Source organism: Pinus tabuliformis, chromosome 4_1, assembly GCF_031772625.1.
Source record: "Pinus tabuliformis cultivar Carrire ecotype Pingquan chromosome 4_1, CPIR1, whole genome shotgun sequence".
Taxonomy (NCBI): Eukaryota; Viridiplantae; Streptophyta; class Pinopsida; order Pinales; family Pinaceae; genus Pinus; species Pinus tabuliformis.
In genome coordinates this window covers 891,749,019-891,770,782 of record NC_142303.1, presented here as the reverse complement: position 1 = coordinate 891,770,782, position 21,764 = coordinate 891,749,019, and positions in this window count along the sequence as shown.

Here is a 21,764-nt window from a genome sequence, read left to right as displayed (position 1 = left end):
TGGTGCAATCCTTAGCGAGGAAATGCGATGGAAAATCTCTGGTGAGACATCAGGTAATGCTTTGACTGCAGAGACTAGGGGAATAAAAATGGAAAGAGGAAAGAGCCCAGGATATCGCAGTAAGTCAAGAAAAGGCAGATCCAAGTCCAGATCGGGGATAGTGTGCTAGAAATGTAGGAAGAAAGGACACTTGAAGAAATACTGCAAGTCTCGGAAGGGAAAAGAAGGAGATGTGTAGCAAGAAACTAATCATGAAGCGAATGTAATAGGTGATGTGTTGCAAGATGCTTTGATTCTTTCATTAGAAAATATTATTGATGCCTGGGTGGTAGATTTAGTGGCCTCATTCCATGCCACACCTAATAAGAAAAATTTTCATGATTATGTTCAAGGAGATTTTAGACAAGTTTGATTGGGTGATGATAAACCCTGTAAAATCATTGGAATGGGTACAGTTTTCATAAAACAGTAAAATGGAAATCAGTGGCTATTAAAGAAGGTAAGGCATGTTCCAGATCTGAAGAAAAATATGATTTCAACAGGGTAGTTGGGAGGTGAAGGTTGTGTAACTATTTTCACAGATAAAACTTGGAAGGTCACTAAAGGATCCCTGGTAATAGCGAAAGGAGAAAAGGTTGGTACATTATATTAATGCAATGGTATTTCTAATTCTGTTAATGCTTTAACCTCTACAGGAGAAGATATGGCATTGTGGCATCATAGGCTCAGGCACATGAGTGAGAAGGGGATGTAGATTCTTCACTCAAGAAATTTGTTACCAGGTTTGAAGCATGTTGATTTAAAATTCTGTGAGAATTGTGTTTATGGAAAATAGAAGAGAGTCAGATTCCTTAGAGTTGGGAAAGAAAAGAAGAGCAAAAAATTAGAGCTTGTGCATACAAATGTATGGGGGCGTGCTCAGGTATCATCTCATGGTGGCTCTCATTATTATGTTACTTTTACTGATGATGCAACCAGAAAAACTTGGATTTATTGTATTTGAAATAAATCTGATGTATTTGATACTTTCAAGAAATGGAAAGCTTTGGTTGAAAATGAGACAGGAAAAAGGTTGAAGTGTCTCAGATCAAATAATGGAGGTGAATATTGTAGCAAATATTTTGATAGGTACTGTTCAGAGAATGGAATTCACAGAGAGAAGACAGTTCTAGGAACACCACAAGAAAATGGTGTGTCAGAAAGGATGAACAGGACAATCATGGAGCATGCAAGGTGCATGAGATTGCATGCAGGATTTCCTTTACAATTTTGGGTAGATGTTGTAGATAATGTTTTTTATCTAATAAACAGAGGGCCTTCAAGTTCCTTGGATGGTGGTATTCCAGAGGAGGCATGGACAGGTAAAAAGGTAAACTACTCATTTTTAAAGACTTTTGGTTGTGAAGATTTTGTCCACATTAACAAAGAAAATAGAACAAAGCTTGAGGCAAAATCAAAGAAATGTACCTTTATTGGATATGGTGTTAATGATTTTGGTTATTGCTTATATGATTATGAAAATCAAAAAATAATTAGGAGCAGAGATGTAATATTCAATGAAAAGGTATTTTATAAGAATCAGTTGCAGGAAAAGAAACAAGAAAAAGAAAACAGAGAATACACAGTGCTTGACGATATCACAGGAAAAGTGATGGTGCTTGAAAATCGTAATGATCAACAACCACAATAGCAACAAGCACTTCAAACACCTGAAATTGGTGTTAGAAGATCTACCAGGATAAGTAGACCCCGTGAATGATACTCTCCATTATATTATGTATTGTTGACTGATTTTGGTGAACCAGAATGTTATGAAGAAGTAGTGCAGGTAGAAACCAGGAAGAAGTGGGAGCAAGCCATGAAAGAAGAGATAGACTCCTTAGCACATAACCAGACTTGGGACTTAGTCAAGTTGCCTGAAGGTAAAACAACATTGCAGAATAAATGGGTTTACAGGCTGAAGGAAGATGGAGGAAAATAGAGGTACAAAGCTAGACTTGTGGTGAAGGGGTTTGCACAGAAGAAAGGTATTGATTTTGATGAAATATTTTCTCCTATTGTTAAAATGACTTCAATCAGAACTATTTTAAGTCTAGTAGCAGTGGAAGATTTTCATCTTGAGCAGTTAGATGTAAAGGCAACCTTTCTCCATGGGGATTTGGAGGAAGAGATATATATGTAGCAGCCACAAGGATATGAGGTAAAAGGGAAGGAGAAACTAGTGTGCAGGTTGATGAAGAGCTTGTATGGCTTAAAACATGCTCCGAGGCAGTGGTATCTAAAATTTAACAGGTTTATGTCTGAACAAGGTTATATTAGATGTCACTCTGATCATTGTGTTTATCTCAAAAGGGAAAATGATGGCAGCTATATTATATTGTTATTGTATGTAGATGACATGCTTGTTGCAGGTTCTAACATGCAAGAGATAAATGTGCTCAAGAGGGAATTGGCAAACTCATTTGCAATGAAGGATTTGGGTGCTGCAAAACAAATCCTTGGTATGAGAATAACTAGAGACAGGAAGAATTGCAAATTAACATTGTCTCAAACTGAGTACATAGAAAAGGTGTTGAAAAGGTTTAATATGCAGAATGCGAAACCAGTTAGTATACCTTTGGCTAGCCATTTCAAATTAAGTAAGGAGGCGTGTCCCAAGACTCGGGAAGAAATGGATCATATGTCTAAAGTTCCATATGCATCAATAGTTGGAAGCTTAATGTATGCAATGGTCTGCACAAGGTCTGATATTGCACATGCAATGGGAGTTGTAAGCAGATACATGAACAATCCAGGAAAAGAACATTGGATGGCAATGAAGTGGATTCTCAGGTATTTGAGAGGTACCACAAATCAAGCATTATGCTTTGGTGGTTCAAACATTGCTCTACAGGGATATGTTGATGCATATATGACAGGTGATAGAGATAACAGGAGGAGCACAACAGGGTATGTGTTTACTATAGGTGGAACAGTTGTTAGTTGGGTTTCAAAAATCCAAAGTGTTGTTGCACTTTCAACAACAGAAGCAGAGTATGTTGCTGCTACAGAGGCTAGTAAAGAAATGGTTTTGTTACAAAAGTTTCTGGATGAGTTGGGCAAGAAGCAGGAGTTGGGCAGGTTATGCAATGACAGCCAGAGTGCCATACATCTTGCAAAGAACTCTGCATTTCATTCCAAGACTAAACATATACAGCTCAAGTACCATTTCATATGGTCATCATTGGAAGATGGATAGTTGAAGCTGGAAAAGATACACACTAGCCAGAATCCTGCAGATATGTTAACAAAAGATGTAACCAGGGAGAAACTGAGAATCTGCTCAGTTTTAATTGGTCTTCAAGTATAATGAAGAAGATGAGAAACAACCAGGTCCAAAGTGGATTTATTTTCTAGCAAATGAAGCAGTGGTGGAGTTGCTATAATCAGTCTCCAAGTGGGAGATTGTTGGGTGTGGAGCTTGATTATCTTCTGTATTCAAAGGTTTCAGCCAGATGTATACCCCAGGAAGACTGTACACCCCTCCATGCGGGGGGGACTTGTCCCCCTATGGGGGTCCGGGGGGGCTAATCCCCCCCGGCTGGGGGATCCGGGGGCCAACAGTCACCCGGCGGGGGTTCAGGGGCAGCGCCCTCGAAGCTAAAAATAGATGTAAATTTTCCTTGTAAAAATCTAGTAATTTCTAGTCAATCTGGGTTGTTCATTAGGCAAATGATCTGACAGTAGAAGTTATGTTTAGTTTAGGGTTTTTTTCCCTAGAAGGAAACCCCTCACTATATATGAGGGAATTGTATTACGTCTATGTATATATGTATTCTGAGTGAGGAAGAGAGAGGAGATTGAGAGCGAAGAGGGTGTTACAGTAGATCTATTGTAGGTTGTATCTCTTCAGTTTGTTGGATAATATAATAAAAGAAGGACTGGTTGTTTCTCCATGGACGTAGCCCAAACTGGGTGAACCATGTATATCTCTGTCTCTCTTGTTTTATGCATTTTCTGTGTTTATATTTCTGTAATATTTTATGTGTTCCATTGCTCCGTAATATATAATTTTCTAACAGAGCTAAATCGAGATAAACAATATAATTAGAAGAAGAAGAATCAATTCACTATACACATGAAAATACTTTGGGGAAAGCCTCAGCTAAAAACCCCACTATCTGTATTATCATACAAGGTGGAAATACATAGATATTATACAAAGCCTTAGCTCTCAGTACAATCCTCATAGATGCTCACAGGAAATCCTGTCTTCTCACAAGCCTTCCTCTCTGCCTTCCAAGCTCATATTTCCTTGTGTTGTTCCTAGTGGATGATTCTCACCTCACCAAGTGGAACACTACTCTCACACACTGTCAAAACTGCGCAATCATCAAGGAATCAATTCTTTCTGCATGCATGAGTTTTCTTTATAAGAAACACATGCAATTGATAGTACATTGTCCTTATCTTTAATCTCAACTAGGTCTTTTTCATAATAGACATGCATAAGTTTTTGATGAGGGAATCTTCAGTTAACTAGAGTACACTAGTTGAGTGCATGCATGCATCAACTGACTGATAACTCACCATTAGTTCCTCAACCAGTTTGGAACTAATTTAACTAGACTTAACTCAGTAAACTAAGTTAACTAATTACAACTCAAATATAACTCAATCTTATCTCCTTAATTTAAGGCTTATCTCCTTAATTTAAGCGATAACTCTTGCATGACTTCAGAAAGTCTTCTAACTTGAATTTCTCCAACTAATTAAGTCAAAATAACTTAATTAATTCTTAATGTTGCACAATCATCTACCTCTAGTTTATAGAGATTCTTCACCTGAATCCCTATCCTCTTGGTCTGACCTGTGGCTATGTGTCTTAGGAACTTCTTTCCTTTACTAAAGACAACATCGTAGCATTTGTCCTCCAACACCATGACCGATACCAAGTTCTTCTTCCGTCCAGGCACATATATCACATCTAGAAAGGTGATAAGAGGTCCATGCTCCCTTTGAAAAGCAACTGTGCTCACTCTTGAAACACTATACCTTCCGTCATCACCCATCTCTATGCACATCTTGAGATCTTTCTCCTCCAAGGCAATGAATAAACTTTTATCACTGGTCATGTGGAATGAGGCTCCACTGTCAAGATACCAAACACAACCCATCATCGATGACACCAGGCATGCGATTAGGGTAAAGTACATTTAGAACTGAGAGGCTATTGCCTCACCTTCTGATCCATCTGAGGATCCCTTCTTGGACTTCTTCAATGGGAAATTAGTCACATAATTTCCCATCTCGTGACAATTAAAGCATCTCACTTTAGACTTGTCACCCTTCTTACCTCCATGAGAAGAATTTGATTTGGAATGGGAAGCCTTCACCTTTCCTTTCCTTGCCTTACTTGCTAAGGCTAGATTTTCTTCGTCATCATTATTGGATGAAGAACCATCTCGTGTGCTCCTCCTGATCTCCTCCTGCATCAAATCCAACCACAGTCATTCCCAATCCAATAGTTTCTCCCTTCCATTCATAGAGTCCTGGTAGCTATTCCAACTCTTTGTAAGGCCAAGGAGAGCGAGGCTCACCATATCATCATCAACAGTAGTTATTCCCACACTGCTAAGCTCATCTCTGTAGGTGGTGAGCTTCTTCAGATATGTGGAAATAGTATTTCCCTTCTCCATCTTGATTCTTTGAAGCTTATCCTTGAGCGTCAATTTCCTCTGGTTGCTATTATTCTGGTAGAGGTCATTCAATGTCTTCGACATTGAAAATGGAGTATCCTTCCCATGGAGACTCAAGACAATATGGTCTCGAACTCCCTCAAAGATGATCTATCTCGCCTTCGCCACACACTTCTTCCACTCAGCCAATTCTTGTGCATTAGTTGAAGTTGGCTTTTGGATTTCTTGATCAATGAATTCCTTCAAGCCATTGTCTTCTAATACAATCTCCATTCTATCTTTCCATGCTATGTAATTCAAGCTGCCTTCCAAGGCATACTCGAGTCTCAAGCCATAGAACGCCATTGTCCAACCTTGAAGTATGATAAGAATTCGATTTGCACATGTAACCCCGAACTTCAAACTTAAAATTCTCTTCTTAGTATACTATTCACAGCTCCAATAAACTTGGCTCCGATACCATGTAGAAATTCTACAAATTCTCTACAAACCTAGCTTTGATACCATGTAGAAATTCTCTAAATTCTCTACAAATCTTGCTCTGTAGAAAATCTACTTATAGGTTAACCCGATAATGCAATATACATCAAAGAAAAATATTATAACCTACTTCTACTATCAATTTGTGGAAGCTCAAAGATCAAGCTGAATCGAGCTGAACAATATAATCAAAAGAAGAAGAATCAATGCACAATACACATGAAAGTACTTTGGGGAAAGCCTCAGCTAAAAACCCCACTATCTGTATTATCATACAAGGTGGAAATACATAGATATTATACAAATCCTTATCTCTCACAACTAGCCAGCTCTCAATACAATCCTCACAGATGCTCACAGGAAATCCTGGCTTCTCACAAGCCTTCCTCTTTGCCCTCCAAACTCCTATTTCCTTGCATTGTTCCTAGTGGATGATTCTCACCTCACCAAGTGGAACACTACTTTCACACACTGTCAGAACTATGCAATCCTCAAGGAATTAATTCTTTCTGCATGCATGAATTTTCTTTATAAGAAAACAAATGCAACCGATACTACATTTTCTTTGTCTCTAATCTCAACTGGGTCTTTCTCAAAATAGACATGCATAAGTTTCTGATGAGGAAATCTTCAGTTAACTGGAGTACACTAGTTGAGTGCATGCATGCATCAATTGACTGATAGCTCACCATTAGTTCCTCAACCAGTTTGGAACTAATTTAACTAGACTTAACTTAGTAAACTGAGTTAACTAATTACAACTCAAATATAACTCAATCTTGTCTCCTTAATTTAAGGCTTATCTCCTATTTAAGGGATAACTCTTGCATGACTTCATAAAGACTTCTAATTTGAATTTCTCCAACTAATTAAGTCAAAATAACTAATTAACTATTTTCAAGTAGCTATTAAGACCAAATTTGATTTTAATTCACAATTTTAATTCAAGGACAAATTAAAATTGGAATATTCTTGTTGCCACATTTCAACACCTTTGCCTTAGCTCTGTAGGTTTCCTTCGACGTGTTTGGGTTCTAGCACCACTATTAGCAGCTCATGATTCACCTCAAAATAATGGAATTTCAAGGATTCTTCCTCTTTGCTCCAAACCAAACAAAATACACACTTATTCTCCATTTACAAGCACAAACTAGAAGGCTAAGGCTCTCAAGAGTTGATTTGTCTATCAAGATTTTGCAGATTATTCCAGCCATTTCAATAGCTAGCTAAGGTTGGAAAAGGAGGAGTTTATATAGATTGAGAGAGAGGAAAATAGACCCTCTTATGATGGGAGAGGCCTTATCCCTTATGGTTTGTTCCATTTTAATGGGGAAAAAGATCCCAAACACTCTCTCTTGGCTCTATCTTGCTTAACCATTTACCAAACTTCCGTTCACGAAGCTTCTAAACCTAGAAGCTTCGACTCCATTTTAAAAAGAAATTCCAAAAGAGGGTCGATGCAGGTCATGAATGGATTACCATCGTTTTTCGGCACTAGGCTCAGTGTTAGACTCTACAAATCGGTGTAGGGAATAAACTCAGTGATAGCGTCGGTCTTGAAAACTGAGTTTGAAGGAATATTCTTGGGAAATGATGTAAGAGGGAATTTTTTTGTAGATAAAGAGTGATGTAAGGACATGTTCTTCATGATAGGAAAACATATGAGGGTCACTGTAGTGGTCCTCCAGGATCAAGGAACGAGGAGTACAGGGACAGTGACAAAATGTTGTGTAATAGATGCCCCCTAATGTGTGAAGGCCAAATAAGTGTGAGGGGTGAATGCTTTACGAGTAGATGCATGGAACCAGAAACTGTTGTCAGAAAAACTACAAGAAAGCATAGATACATATACATCACTGAAATCTTTGATACATGAATCATGGTATGGACATAGCCATCCAGAAAAAGTTTATGTAAATGGATCCAAGGTATGGGCACAACCATCCAGCAAGAAGGATCATATCTAACCCAAGGTATGGTCGCATCCATCTAATAATGAGAAGGATCACATATAATAGAATCATGGTATGGTCACAACCATCCATCTAAAAGAGACATGTATATAAGCATGTTCATGTCACATCGCCTTACAACCTATAATTTTGTAATTTGAGCCCAGGGTCTTGCACTCCAACATGACTCGATCAAAGTACAATTTCTAGAATGTGAGTAGATGTGTTGAAGTTGAACATGCTATAAAATCATTTGGTTACTGGTTAATGATGTGACTCGTTTATAAGCATGAGAGAAACCACCAATAATGACAATGGATCTCAAGGTACCAATAGCACAATTCACAGAGTGTGAATAAGGAACTGAATTCGAACACTCGTGAAGTCACTCGATCGAAATCCAAGGATGAGGACTTGTCATCAAGTGTGAAGAACTTTCCATTAGGGCATGCAAGCTCTAAGGTACTAGAAGGGAGTCTCTTGGCCAACTTCCTAGATAATGAGCTAAAGTCAACAGGAAGTGACCTTGTCGAAGGAGGGCCATGATGTATCCCACATCATTGACACAAGACAAGGGGATGCAATGATTTATGGATGTTATAGAGAATTAGGAATGAGTGTAAACTGTAGAAGGATTAACTCTTGAACATATCAGTGACACGAATCCAGAATTTGGCAGCTTTTGGATCCATAGGATCGGGGGTCATGACGACATGGCCAATATTAGATAGAAAGGAAAAAAGTGGCGGCCCAAACCTAGGAAGGTCAATGACAAAGTGAGGATATCCTAACTCGACATGAAGCAGAAGAGTGTTATGTTCAAGAGTGACAAGTCGTCGACATAACTGGTAAAAATTTTTGATTTTCCCCCACCATTTCTGGGAGGTACCCAAATTATTTTTTATCACAAGCTTGAAGGGGATAGAATATGCTTGTAATATAAGTCCATCCTTCGAATGGATCTGACCTATTAAGCTTAATGAGCCCTAGGAAGGAGAAGCTTGATGTCCATCATGGTGATGAATCCGATGTCATTAAATTTTAACGATTTTGACAAAGGAAGAAACTCAATATCTTTTTCATGTTTAGAGAGTTTGAAAAAGACATGGAAAAGAAAACTCCAAAAGGTCCCTTTTCATAAAGTTGTCTCTTCATTCTGAAAAGGTAGAAAACAATACTCAAAAGAACCTCTTAACCATGTCAGCCAAGGAGTACCTTTTTCGTAAATAGTTTATCCCAGGCCGAAAAGGGGGTAAATGTATACTGGGTAAATAGCATTTCAAAACCATTTACAAGGTCAAAACGACAAGAACTCGACAATCGTTTCTTGTTTTTAGAGTCGAAAAAGAGCTTAAAGCAGACTCCTCATTTTTACTTTCTTTAACGAGTCAAAAGGGAAAAATACTCGGCAATATTTTCATTTTATTTTTTACGAGTCAGGAAAAGAGATTAAATATGACTCCAGTTTGCATCATCACTGACAAAACATCACCTGTCTCTACACAAGAAGCAAATGCATTACCCATTTCTAAGGAAAACTGGCGAAAAATACTTTTTAAAACCCTAAAACATAACGAAAGGCTTATAAAAAGGGAAAAAAGTAAAATATTTTTACCATTTACCTCATTTACCTCATTTGGAGCAATTTTTACCCACATGTGCCCTAAATCTTCAAGAGAAGATTTCTACTAATCCACAAAGCCGATCGTCGAACCGTTTATTGCAGATAATAGCGGAGACCCTAATCTTCGCATTGATACTTGTTTTTAAGCATTTAACTGTCTTTTTAGGGAATTTGAGGGATTTTTAGCAAAACAAATTCTCCTATGGTTGGCGTGGGATCTAGACATGGGACCTCATTGATGATCATCTTTTAGCATGGGGACTCGTGTCATCGGCATAATTGTTTTAAAAACAGTCACGCCGGTGCAGAGAACTAGATTTTTCTGAATTTTTCCCAAATTCATTTCTTTAAATTAGAAATTTCCCTTTCAAAAATTGATGTTAAGTTAAATGTGGGGTGTTTGCAGGAAAATCAAAGCGAAAATATGGTGATTGAGTGGAAAGAATGCGAGCATGAAAGAATAGATCAAATGGATTTAGAGTATCAAAACTATCTGGATGCATTGAGGAACTGTGAGCTCCTCAAGTTCTCGGGCCTACAGGCTCAACCTGAGCTACTACAATACCTGATCAGTCTATGGGACATTGGACGAGAGGTATTTGTGATCCATGACCAAGAGCTAGAGTTAGAGACTTCAGACATCTATTTCATTACTGGACTATCTCGCAGAGGGGAACCAGTCCAACTATATGGAGGCAGGCCTATTGGGGCAAGTGTAAACATGTTGCTTGCCCAACATTGCCCAGGAGCTCTAAAATCTACAAGCAGCAAGATCGATATCATGACCATAAATGATCTCGTATTGAAGGTAATACTCTTAACCATAAACTAAGTGACTGGGGCTCAAGTACTACACGAGTCCAACAAATCACACTTCCAGTATGCTATGGATTACATGGCATCCACTATTTTCAACTGGGTAGAATAAATGAAGGTAAACATGAAGGGGAAATTATCCAAATGAAAAGCAGGGAACTTGAGGTAATTTGGATATGGATCCATTCTAGTGACCTTGTTATTGGAATGAATCCCAATGTTCCATTATCAGATGGCAGAGGTGAACCCTCCAGTACCACGACATCCACAGATGGTTCGATGGACCAAGCTGATGCCTAGATCTGCAGGGGGATAGAAGATGTCTTATAGGCTCGCCTTCTTTTTGTGGCTCAGATGACAGTTGATCATCGTGGAGGATTGGCCATACAATAGGACTAACTTCCGCGATGATCTTGACATGCCACTCTCAGAGGGAGAAAACTTTGATGATGGAGGTGAGAAAAATAATTTTGGTTTTGGTTTTTTATTTATTTTTGCATATATGTATTCATGACACCTTGACTTTGTAATTGCAGATGTTGGACTAGAGAGACTAGCAAGGATGTCCCCTATAGCTAAACATGTGGCTCGGTAGTTCGAGGTTGCTCCTTATTAGGAAGGAGTAGAAAACGAAGAGGATATTGCCTGAAATTTGGAGGGCCTGATGAGAGGAATTCCAAAGTATGCACAGATCGAGGATATTCCTTGTCATTATCAGTGGCACATGGTGGGAGTGTTAGATCAGATCCGTTGATTACTGACTCGAGTAGTACGAGGAGTAACATGCTATCATGATCACCACGTAGAGTAGTCCATAGTTTTAGCATTTATAGTTTTGAGGCCTACGAGCCACGGATGTACTTGGAACACATATATTATTTTTTTGTATTTTGATGTATTACACTCAAACATTATTGACATATATATGCTATATTTCATGTTTACTATGATACAATGTTTTTCACATATTGCGTAAATGTCTATCTAAAACATAATTAGCCAATGCATCTGTTAATGTATTCATATGCCTAGGAATGTGATGATATAATCAAAATTTCTTTCCAAGATACGAATACACAAATACGTTCTCAATAACTGAGGGTTTCTGATAGAATATTGCCCATTGAGCTAAAGAACAACAAGTTGTGAATCAAGGTTAACAACCATTTCTCGAATGTCAAGAGAAATGGCTTCTAACAAGAGTTTGATAACTGCGCTATATTCAGCAATGTTATTGGTTGTTTGACCTAAACAAATACCTTGAAGATCAATCAACTCACCATGATGTTCATAAATAGCCCATGCCATAGAGGATAAATTCTAGGTACTACGACAAGCACCATCAATGAAACCAACATAAGGAGTCACAGACATCTGCAAAGCAGGTGAAGACATAATAAGTAGGAAAGTAGCTTGAAAAAAACACACCAAACCAAACTGCACAAAAATTAATAACACACTTATGTACACAAGTAACCATGTGAGATGACTCATACATAATACTTTTTGAGGTACAACCCATTGTGAGGCTTTCTCAAAGGGTTACCTACATAATCAATTAGGACATATGCCCCTTTTTGTAATACATGCTTGACAATATAAGGCCCATGCCACATGGGTTCGAATTTTCCTATGCCCCATTTATCGTTAGCTTGGTCATATAGCAAGACCCAATCTCCCTCAAAAAAAGCACGAGGAGAGACAGACTGATCAAAATGGGATTTAAGTCGCTTTTAATGTGCATCAATAACAAAAGCAGAGAGACGACGGGTTTCATCCAGTCATTCAAAATATAGGAGATGCTCCTCTTGAGGCGAGGTTTCGGGGAGTAATTTGACAGCCAATTTGAGTGAGGGAATTTCACATTCAATTAGTAGGGTAGCTTCCAGACCATAGACGAGATGAAAAGGTGTGAATCCAGTTGCATCTTTAGTCGAGGTTCGGTAGGCCCACAGAGCTGAAAAAATCATGAGATTCCAATTGGATTTGTGCATCCCAATGGTGCGCTGAAGCATAGTAACTAAAAATTTGTTTACCACTTCAACTTGGGCATTGGCCTGAGGGTAATATGGGGTTGAGATGTCGTGATGCAAGCCCAATTTAGAATTCAGCTCAACCATTATATAATCGTGAAAATGGGAGCCATGGTTAGTGACAATGTCTTGAGGTACTCCAAACCTAGAAATAACATGATTAAAGAGAAATTGTGCCGCCATTTTACCATCAGCTGAATATGTAGGCATTGCTTCAGCCCATTTGGTGAAATAATCCATGGAAATGATAATATAACCATGCCCCCCAACCGAACAAGGGTTACATGTCATAAAATCAATGCCCCATTTGGCAAAGGGAACAACGATAATAACGGGGTGAAGGAGAGCGGGTGGGGATTGTGTTTTCTGTTGATAAATCTGGCACTCGTGGTGTTTGCAGACAGAAAGAATGCAATCTTTAAAAATGGAGGGCCATAAAATAGCCATCACAGAGGATCTTTTAAGTAGTGGCATAACCAAACAAATGACCACCACATGCACCAGAATGGCATTCATTTAAGACTCTTTCAGCCTCAATGAGAGTTAAACATTGGCGAAGAACTGAATCAACACCAACATGGTATAAAGTATCCCCAATGATGCGTAAGGTTTGGATTGATGCCGAATGTGTCAGCGATCATCCTTAGACAACGCAAAATAGAAGGTAGAGGTTTGGAGATACATGATGATATCATTGTACCAAGGATCGAGAGTGCTAATAAGAAAGAGAGTCTCATCTAGTAACTGCTCATCAACACTAGTAGGAAGAGAAGTAGAGGGAAAAGGAAAATCAACTCAACAAACACAAGTGATTTCTTTGATAGTGGCAGTGAAAACCAAATCGAATTCCTGGAGGATGACAATGCACTTGGAATATTTTCCCCCAAGTAACTGACAAGTCAGAATATAAGTCATGGGGTTGAAATTAGAAATCACGGTTGTAGTGCGGAGGAGAATATAATGCTGAAAGCATTGAGAAACCTGAATAGCAGCCAAAGACAATTTCTTGACATGAGCATAATGGGTCTCAACATAGAGGAGATTGTAGCTAAGGTAATAAATGACATGTTCATGACCTTTGTCGTCGTTTTGCACTAGTACCATAGTAATAGTGCTAGAAGTTACAGCTAGATAGAGGAAATAATCACGATGATAGTTTGGAGGGTGCAACAAAGGAGCATTAATGAGGATAGCTTTCAAGTCATCAAAAGACTTTTGGGTAGTCTCATCCCAACAAAATGGATTTCCTTGCTTAAGAAATCGGGTGAACCCTGAAGCTGGCTCAACATAGTTAGGCATAAAGCGATGAAGGAAATTCGCTTTCCCTTGTAGACTCTGCAATTGATGTAATGAAGATGGAGGGGGTAGATTAGCAATATCCTCGACTTTGAGAGGATCAAGATGAATACCATCCTTCGAAACAATAAAACTGAGAAGTCATCCATACTCAATGCAGAAGACACACTTATGCAGATTAAGTCGAATGTTATAGTCTTTGCAACGAAGAAATATTTGTCGAAGGTGATCAAGATGGTCATGGAGGTCACATGAACGAGCAAGAAGATCATTCAAATAATGCTGAATTATTTTTTTAATGTCATGGAAAGCATAAGACATTGTTCATTGGAAACTAGCCCCAACATTCTTAAGGCCAAAAGGGAGTTTATTATATGCAAAAGTCCCCCACGGACAGATAAAGGCAGTCTTGTGTTGATCAGCTGGTGTAATGTTTATATGGTTATAACTAGAAAAATCGTTCATAAAGGAGAAAATATCACTCCCAGCACATTCATCTATAATTGGGTCTATAAAAGGAGTGGGATAATTGTCTTTCAGACAAGCACGATTAATGTCACAGTAATCAACACAGACTCGAATGGTTCCTTGTTTCTTAGTCACTGGTATGATGTTGGACACCCAATTTGTCAAAGGTATAGGATAAATAAATCTATCTTTAAGAAGTTTTTCAGCCTCTCCCTTGATTGTGGCCGCCTTTCTAGGGTGCACAAGATGAATTCGTTGACGAACGAGCTTTGTGTTAGGATAAGTCGCAATTTCGTGCACGACTATACTTAGGTTAATGCTTGGAATTTATTCATTTGACCATGCAAAGCATCTCAAAACTCTTGAAAAATATGAGTATAAAGCTTGATCTCATCAGGAGAACAAGTTACCCCAATATGAACATTTTCAGTGATACCAAGCTTAACAGAGATGTCAATAGGCATCATTTGGGTAATATTACCCATGTTCCCTTTCAACTAGACTTCATGGGTCATGATAGGCAGTTGAAGTGGTTGGGTCAAGAAACAAGCAGAGAACTTGTTAAGACAGGTAGACATGACTTCCTGGGTAGGTAAGAATGACGAACGATGATGAGTATCATCCCAAGGTGTTTCCTCAAGAGACATAATTTCCATGATACTTTCGTCAGTATGAAATGTCACAATTAAGGGATCAGAAGAATCCGAAGAAACAAGCCAAGTAGATTGAGAATATGTGTCAAGGGATGTACCCAAAGTAGTGTGATCAGTGGATACCGAGGCCGAAGCAGAAAAAATATCCACATAATTAATCTCGGTGGGGCTTAACGGCATGACATAAGCCCATGAATCAACTTGATCGGGAGGAGGAATGACCCAAGGATCAGACTTAACCAAGATCATGCTGACCAAGGCAACGTGTGGAGGTGGGAGAGGAAACATACCCATTAAGGTGGGATCTTTGAAAATTCTAGCCCCCACACTCTCATATGGAGCATTGGTATGCTTCACGTAAGGAACATTGCCATCCGAGGAGGAAGAGACAAAGAAAGACAATTGGTCGACCGTGATGATTTTCCCTTGATGAGGAAAATGGAGCATGCAGAAAAGAGAGGAGGCTACAACATGCATAGCATGGGTCCAAAACTGCCTAAGTAGAAGATTATAGTTAAGATTTGTATCAAGAATTTCGACTTTGACGTTAACTGTCTTACCTTCCAAGGTAATGGCAAGATTAGGAAGGACAACCAATGGTAGAAAATCACATCCATCAAAGGCTTCCAATGTATTAGGTGATTGGTTTAGGGTAGGAGAACCAATTTCCTTCCAACACGATACAAACATGATGCAGGTCGAAGCACCTTCATCAATGATGGTCCTGTGAATCATCTTTTCATTAATGATCACCTGAATGAGATAGGCAATCTAATGGGGTAAGCACAAAACATGGTTATCCAAATCAAAGAAAATTAGATTGGAATCAGATGGATCAACATCTCCAATGACCGACTGTAATTCTTTCCACTGAGAGGGACAACTTTGAAGGACCTCGAGGGCAAACATAGCTGATGGCGCTTGAGCCAAATCCTCAACAATATTGTAGTGTTGAGTGGCTCAGGCATTTGGATTATACGAGGAATTTTGCAGCACACCTTGAGATGGTGGTCGGACATTGGAATCAAGATTAGGTCGCTCTATATGGAGAGCATTGGAGGTTAATGGGATAAAGGAGGAAGGGGTACTTTCACTCTCTTTCCTTGCCATCGGGGTTTGATAATATTTAGATCTGGTAACCACATTTATAGGTGTATTCATCATAAACACTTGGGAACCTATAGAAGCGGAACACTGAGGCTTGTTTACCATTTGGGTATGCTGGGATGGAAAGGGTTCTTTTTCCCTTTTAGAAAAAGACTAACTTCAAATTATTGGGGACAATCCTTAATGCAATGATCCTCCTCACAAATGAGGAAGGGATACTTTAGTTTTCTTTGAGAAGAATCACCAATAGAAGATTTAGGAGGGCCCTGTTTCGAGGCATTGGCTTTGGCCTTGTCTTTGACCTTCTTTTTACCCTTAGAGGTTTTTTCCACTATGGTAGACTAGGCAGTGGGAACCTCAAAGGTTTTACCAGGACTAGGTGTGTTACACAAAATACTGTCACCATGACTATTTGCAGTCGGTATGGGTCTATCATCACTTATACTATCCTCCTAAGCAAGTCTCAGACCTCATCTCTTCATGTCAAGCTTCGAAAATGAGAGAAAGACATTAAAAATAAACAAAGCTCTGGTTCTACACTTTCTCTCATTGTTGCCTATGGTCCCGCACCCCCTGTTCACATTACCTGTGGACCTGCCTAATCTGTCCTAAAGGAGTGGGTGCTGACCCCTGTGAAAGTCAAAAAGGCGCAAGTTTATTCTAAAAAACTCACTTTGGGTTAATTCTAGATGATTCTAGAAGGAATTTTGATGTGGATGGTTCGCTCTTAGGTGGTTCGTGCATCCCAAAATAGAAGGAGCTAATCCCTTGATGAGAGGAGCTATCCCTTTGAAGGAGGGCTTTATCCCTTTGAAGGAGGACCTAGTAACTTCCCTCCATTGCACTATAAATTAAGGCATTGGGCTGGTTGCTAGGGAGGTTAGAAGCTGAACATTTTTTAGGGTAAATGCTGGTGGAATTGAGACTTCCTAGTTAAGCTTGAGAGGAGAGATCACATACCTTTTGGCTTCATTGGGAAGAGAGTGAAACTTGTCAAAGTAGAGGAGACTTCTTGTTAGACCTGGGAGGAGCTTGTACAGCATCAAGGCACAGGTTGTCAAGTTCTTCTTTGATTTGAATTAATACAATCAGATTCATTTTTCTCAACAAATTGTCTTATGTCATTTGTTTCATGAATTCGTTGATCATCATGTTAAGTATGCTTTATGATATTGGCTTTTCAGGTGCTATTTAATTTGTGTGCTTGTTTGTGTTTGCAGATTCGCTACAAGGGAGCTCATTTGGATCAAAGGAGTGAGGCTTCCACAAACTTGCATTGGACCCAAGGTAGGCCTAAAACACTTGTTTGCCTTTGTTTATAAATTTCATATTTAGAGAAAGATAGTTTTTGATTGGCTTGCTTGTCACAAGATATCATTAGATTGGCTTGCTTGTTTATAAATTTCATATTTAGAGAAAGATAGTTTTTGATTGGCTTGCTTGTCACAAGATATCATTAGATTCTAGGGAGGTCGATCTTGTCCGCAAGAACGACTCATTCCGTGTGCAAAATGGCGACCATACTGGGGACTTGATTTCTTGATTTGCTTTATTTTGACTTGAGAAACTGTGTTTTTGTTTCTTTTTTTGGCTTGTTGTGTGTGGAATTGGGTAGATTTAGTAGATATTGGATTATTTTTTGTTTTTCATAACTTTGGGAGAGGACCACACCCTCGGCTTGCAACACAGTGCAGACCTATCCGCACTTTTTCTTTTCACATAGAGCGGTACCGCACCTGTGTGAACTGCGGGCCTGCGGACCCTGCTAAAATTTTGAAAAACTTAAGATTTTCTCTTTTAGTCAGCTTAGTTTTTGTTTAGATGTTGTTATCCCCTGCCCAGACCTGCATGTGACTTGTCAGGAACTTTTCTTAGGTTAATTCCATTGGTGTTAGGGTTTTAGGTGAAATTCCTAGAAGTTTGGTTGCCGGGCTTGGTTTTCATTTTGGTCTTGTAGTAGCTCAGAGCTTAGAAGCTGTAGAAGCCTCAGATCACCTTGGTTTTTACTGGCCTTCTTATGAGTCTGACCATTTGCAAAATCTACCTTTGTTGAGGAATCCATCTTGTGTTTCTCATTGCAAAACTTCGAAAAGACTTGTGTTAAAAGTTTGGATTTCATTTTTAGAAAAGAAAACAAAAATTGGTTGTTTTTGGACTGATTTGTGATTCTGGACAAATTAGTCCTTATTTTGCTTATAGCTAAGTAAAACATCCTTGAAAAGACATCTTGTAAGCTTTTACTTCAAATAGGTTTTTATAGTTTATAGATCTCAAGATTAGAATTTTCCATAGTTTTGAGTGTTTTATAAAAAATAAAAAATATTTTTTGGAAAAAGTTTGTTTTTGTAGTATTTGAGTGTTTGAAAGAAAAGGGAAATTTTTGTGAAAATAACTAGTTGTCTCGTTTTGAGTGCATTAGAAAAGACAAAAGCTCTTCTTTTGATTTTTTTGTTAAGAAAGATTTGTGTTTACAAGCATTTGCATTCTCAAACTCTTTCCTAGCTAGAAATTCATTGAAGGGGAAAGATTGCTTATCATCTTAAGTGCATTTTTTAGTGATTTCAAGTCGAGTCTTCACACCACAAGTTTCAGCTCCGCACCTCTTGACTTAAACAAAAACCAATAAAAATAACGCTTAAAGTAAAATCTATCCAGTAATATTTTTATTTCTAGGGCTCTATTACACCAACATAGCTTAGGCTAGTGTCTTGGAGTAGGGAGTAATTAACTCTCCAAGATAGTAAAACAAACAAGTAGTTGTATCTTGCGGTAGGAGAAAAATCCAATTGTTACATCTATGCTCTCGGAAAGCTCCTCTTAAAGGAGAAGCACGAGATCGTGTCCGAACCAATGTGGGAATCAATCCTTCCTCATTGGGAACGACGCCATATATTCACGTATTAAAAACGGTAAACCTCGGATTAACCATTGTCAAGGAGCCTGGGGTCACTTGTTGGTAAACCTTGGATTATGTCAAAGAGCCTTCAAGGGGATTGAGCTTGTTACTCTACCCTTGTGTGCGTATCAGATCGTAGACTGTTCCCCCAGGTATATTTGTTTCCATTGGTAACCATAGTGACCATATTCTATAGGATTCTTCCTAAGGTGACGGCAGAGGGAAGATCCCACTGTACTTGGAGCAGACGTCAGCTAGACTCACTTGGATTTTTTGGGGGGTTCTCTTCACTCGAGACGGTTTAGTGGAGAAACTTGTGCCAGTTTATTCATTAAGCAGGTTGTCGGGGTAACTGTTCCAACCGCCATTTCTGTATTGAACTCTGCGACGTTAGATTTCATCACCAGCTAGTGTTTTCAGTATGAAAAGTTACTGTTTGTGTCTGGTTTGATCTCCTGGATTATTTAGGCGTGTGATTAAAAATTTGTTTGGTTCTTTAGAGGCTTTAGGTGGTTTTCATTGAGATTTTACTTTGTTTGCGTCTGAAGTAGTTAAAATATTTAATCGTGGCTGAATTACCGAGGAAGTCCTGTAGACTTCGGGGCCAACCTCCTAAGTTTTCACCAAGCCAGCCTGAAGGGTTAAGAGCCCTCGTAACTCCTAAAGACAGTAGAGTTGGGTCACCTGAAGAAGGAGAGTCTTCTTTAGTGGTACATCCTGATTATCAAGCCTTAGTAGCAGATTATAATCCACAGTCTGTGTCTGTTTCTGAAGTTACTGGTAGTTTTTCATATACTAGTGATTTAGGTGAGGAACCTGAAATATCTGAACCTGAAACTGAATTTTCTGCTACTCCAACATCGGGATTTACCTCTCCAACTTTTAGTGGTCCTGGTTCACCCAGGGTAGAAAGAATAATTACCCAAAATCTTCCTTCTGGACTTATAGCTATTGAAGAACTTGCTACTCCGGAAGAAGAAGGTATCCCTATCCCTGAAAATCAACCTGTTATAGAGCTTAGGGAGCGTGAATCAATCTTTTACAGTCCACCTAGGAGCAGTGCTTGGTATCTTTCATTGACCAATTTTTTGGAAAACCCGGGTCTACGTTTTTCACCACCTCGTATTCCTTTTCACTCAACACCTAGAGGTTACTATCCTCCATTAAATATGTCAAGACAGTTGTCCATGTTTTCTCAATCTCCGGAAACCTTTTTGTGCGGCGGTCCTTCTGTTCCCTCTGGGTATCAGTCACTTACTGAAACTTTTTCGGGAGCATCTCCTCAACCTATTGAACAAGGGTTATTAACTGGAAACAATGGAACTAAGCCGTTGAGTGTAGAAGATATTCTCATGATGTCAGGTACTATTCCTAATCTTCAACCTCAAGGTGGCCAGTTACCGCCTGGGGGGCAGCCTCAAAGTCCTCAATTATCACCTGGGGGGCAACCTTAAGGTACCCAATTTACGCCTGGGGGGCAACCTCAAGGACAATACATACCTACAGGACAGTACGTTCCTCAAGGTCAATCGTAGACTCAATATGTACCCCAAGGTCAACCCCAGTATCAATATGTACCTCAAGGTCAACCCCAATATCAGTACGTGCCTCAGGGTTATCAATCTCAAGGTCAGTACTCGAACCAAGGTTTCCAACCACTTTCCAGTCAATCATATGTTCAAGGAAATGGAAATGTACCTTTGAATTATCAACCCTACCCTCAACCCGGTTATGGTCTTCAATATTCTCAACCTGTTATGGGTTCGTAGCCCAGAATGAACTTAGTGTGGGATCCATGTCAAAGTCAACAGGTCTTGCAACTGAATGTACAGTTGTCATCTCAAACTGGACAACCCTTAGTTTCTGGTTCACCCCAGCATCCTGTCCAGTCTACTATTCAAACTTCTGTACCTTCTGTAGTTTCTCAGCCTGGGCCTAGTACGCCTCGTACTCCACCTCAAACGGCTACTGCAACTGCTGCAACATTTGTTCAATGTACCCCACCTACTTTTGGAGTATCGACAGCTCCAGTTTCTATTGTTCCTGTATCAACTCCTCAGACATCTTTACCTCAGTCTGGATCCACAATTCAAACTTCGGTTCAAATGCCTGTAGGACAACCTGGTTCAAGTGCGGTTGTCACAAGTCAATCTCAATTTACTTATCAACCGTACCAGGGACAGTGCTAATTCGGCCAAGTGGTACATTGAGTTACCGTGAGCCACTTTTTATAACTTTAGTCAGTTAGCTACTTCGTTTTTAACTCATTTTCAGTTGCTAGTCAGATATGACAATGGCACGGAATTATTAACTTCGTTAAAGCAGTCTACATCCACTTATATTTCATATCACATTCATGAATGGAGACGTCGATGGCGTTTAGTGAAGGTTTTTATTCCGGATCAGATCTTAGCCGAATGGTTTGTAAAATCTTTGTTGCCGAAGATCACTGAGGATGTAGCTAAGGCCGGAGTCATTACTGAGGAGCAAGTAATTGCTCAAGCATAGTACCTTGGCTTAGTTTATACGCAGTCAGGTACGTTACACAAGAAAATCCCCGATCTTCCTAAACAAAATCAAATCACTGCAGCTCCTTCAGGGTCTCATGCCGCTGATGGTATGATTGGTACAGTTAACACCAAAAGTAAGAAGAAATCTTCCAAGAATCCTTATCCTATCATAACTTTACCAGATTCCCCGACAGGAGATTCTTCTGGGGAAATTTCCATCGATATTCATGTTGTAGAGTCGTCTACAGCCA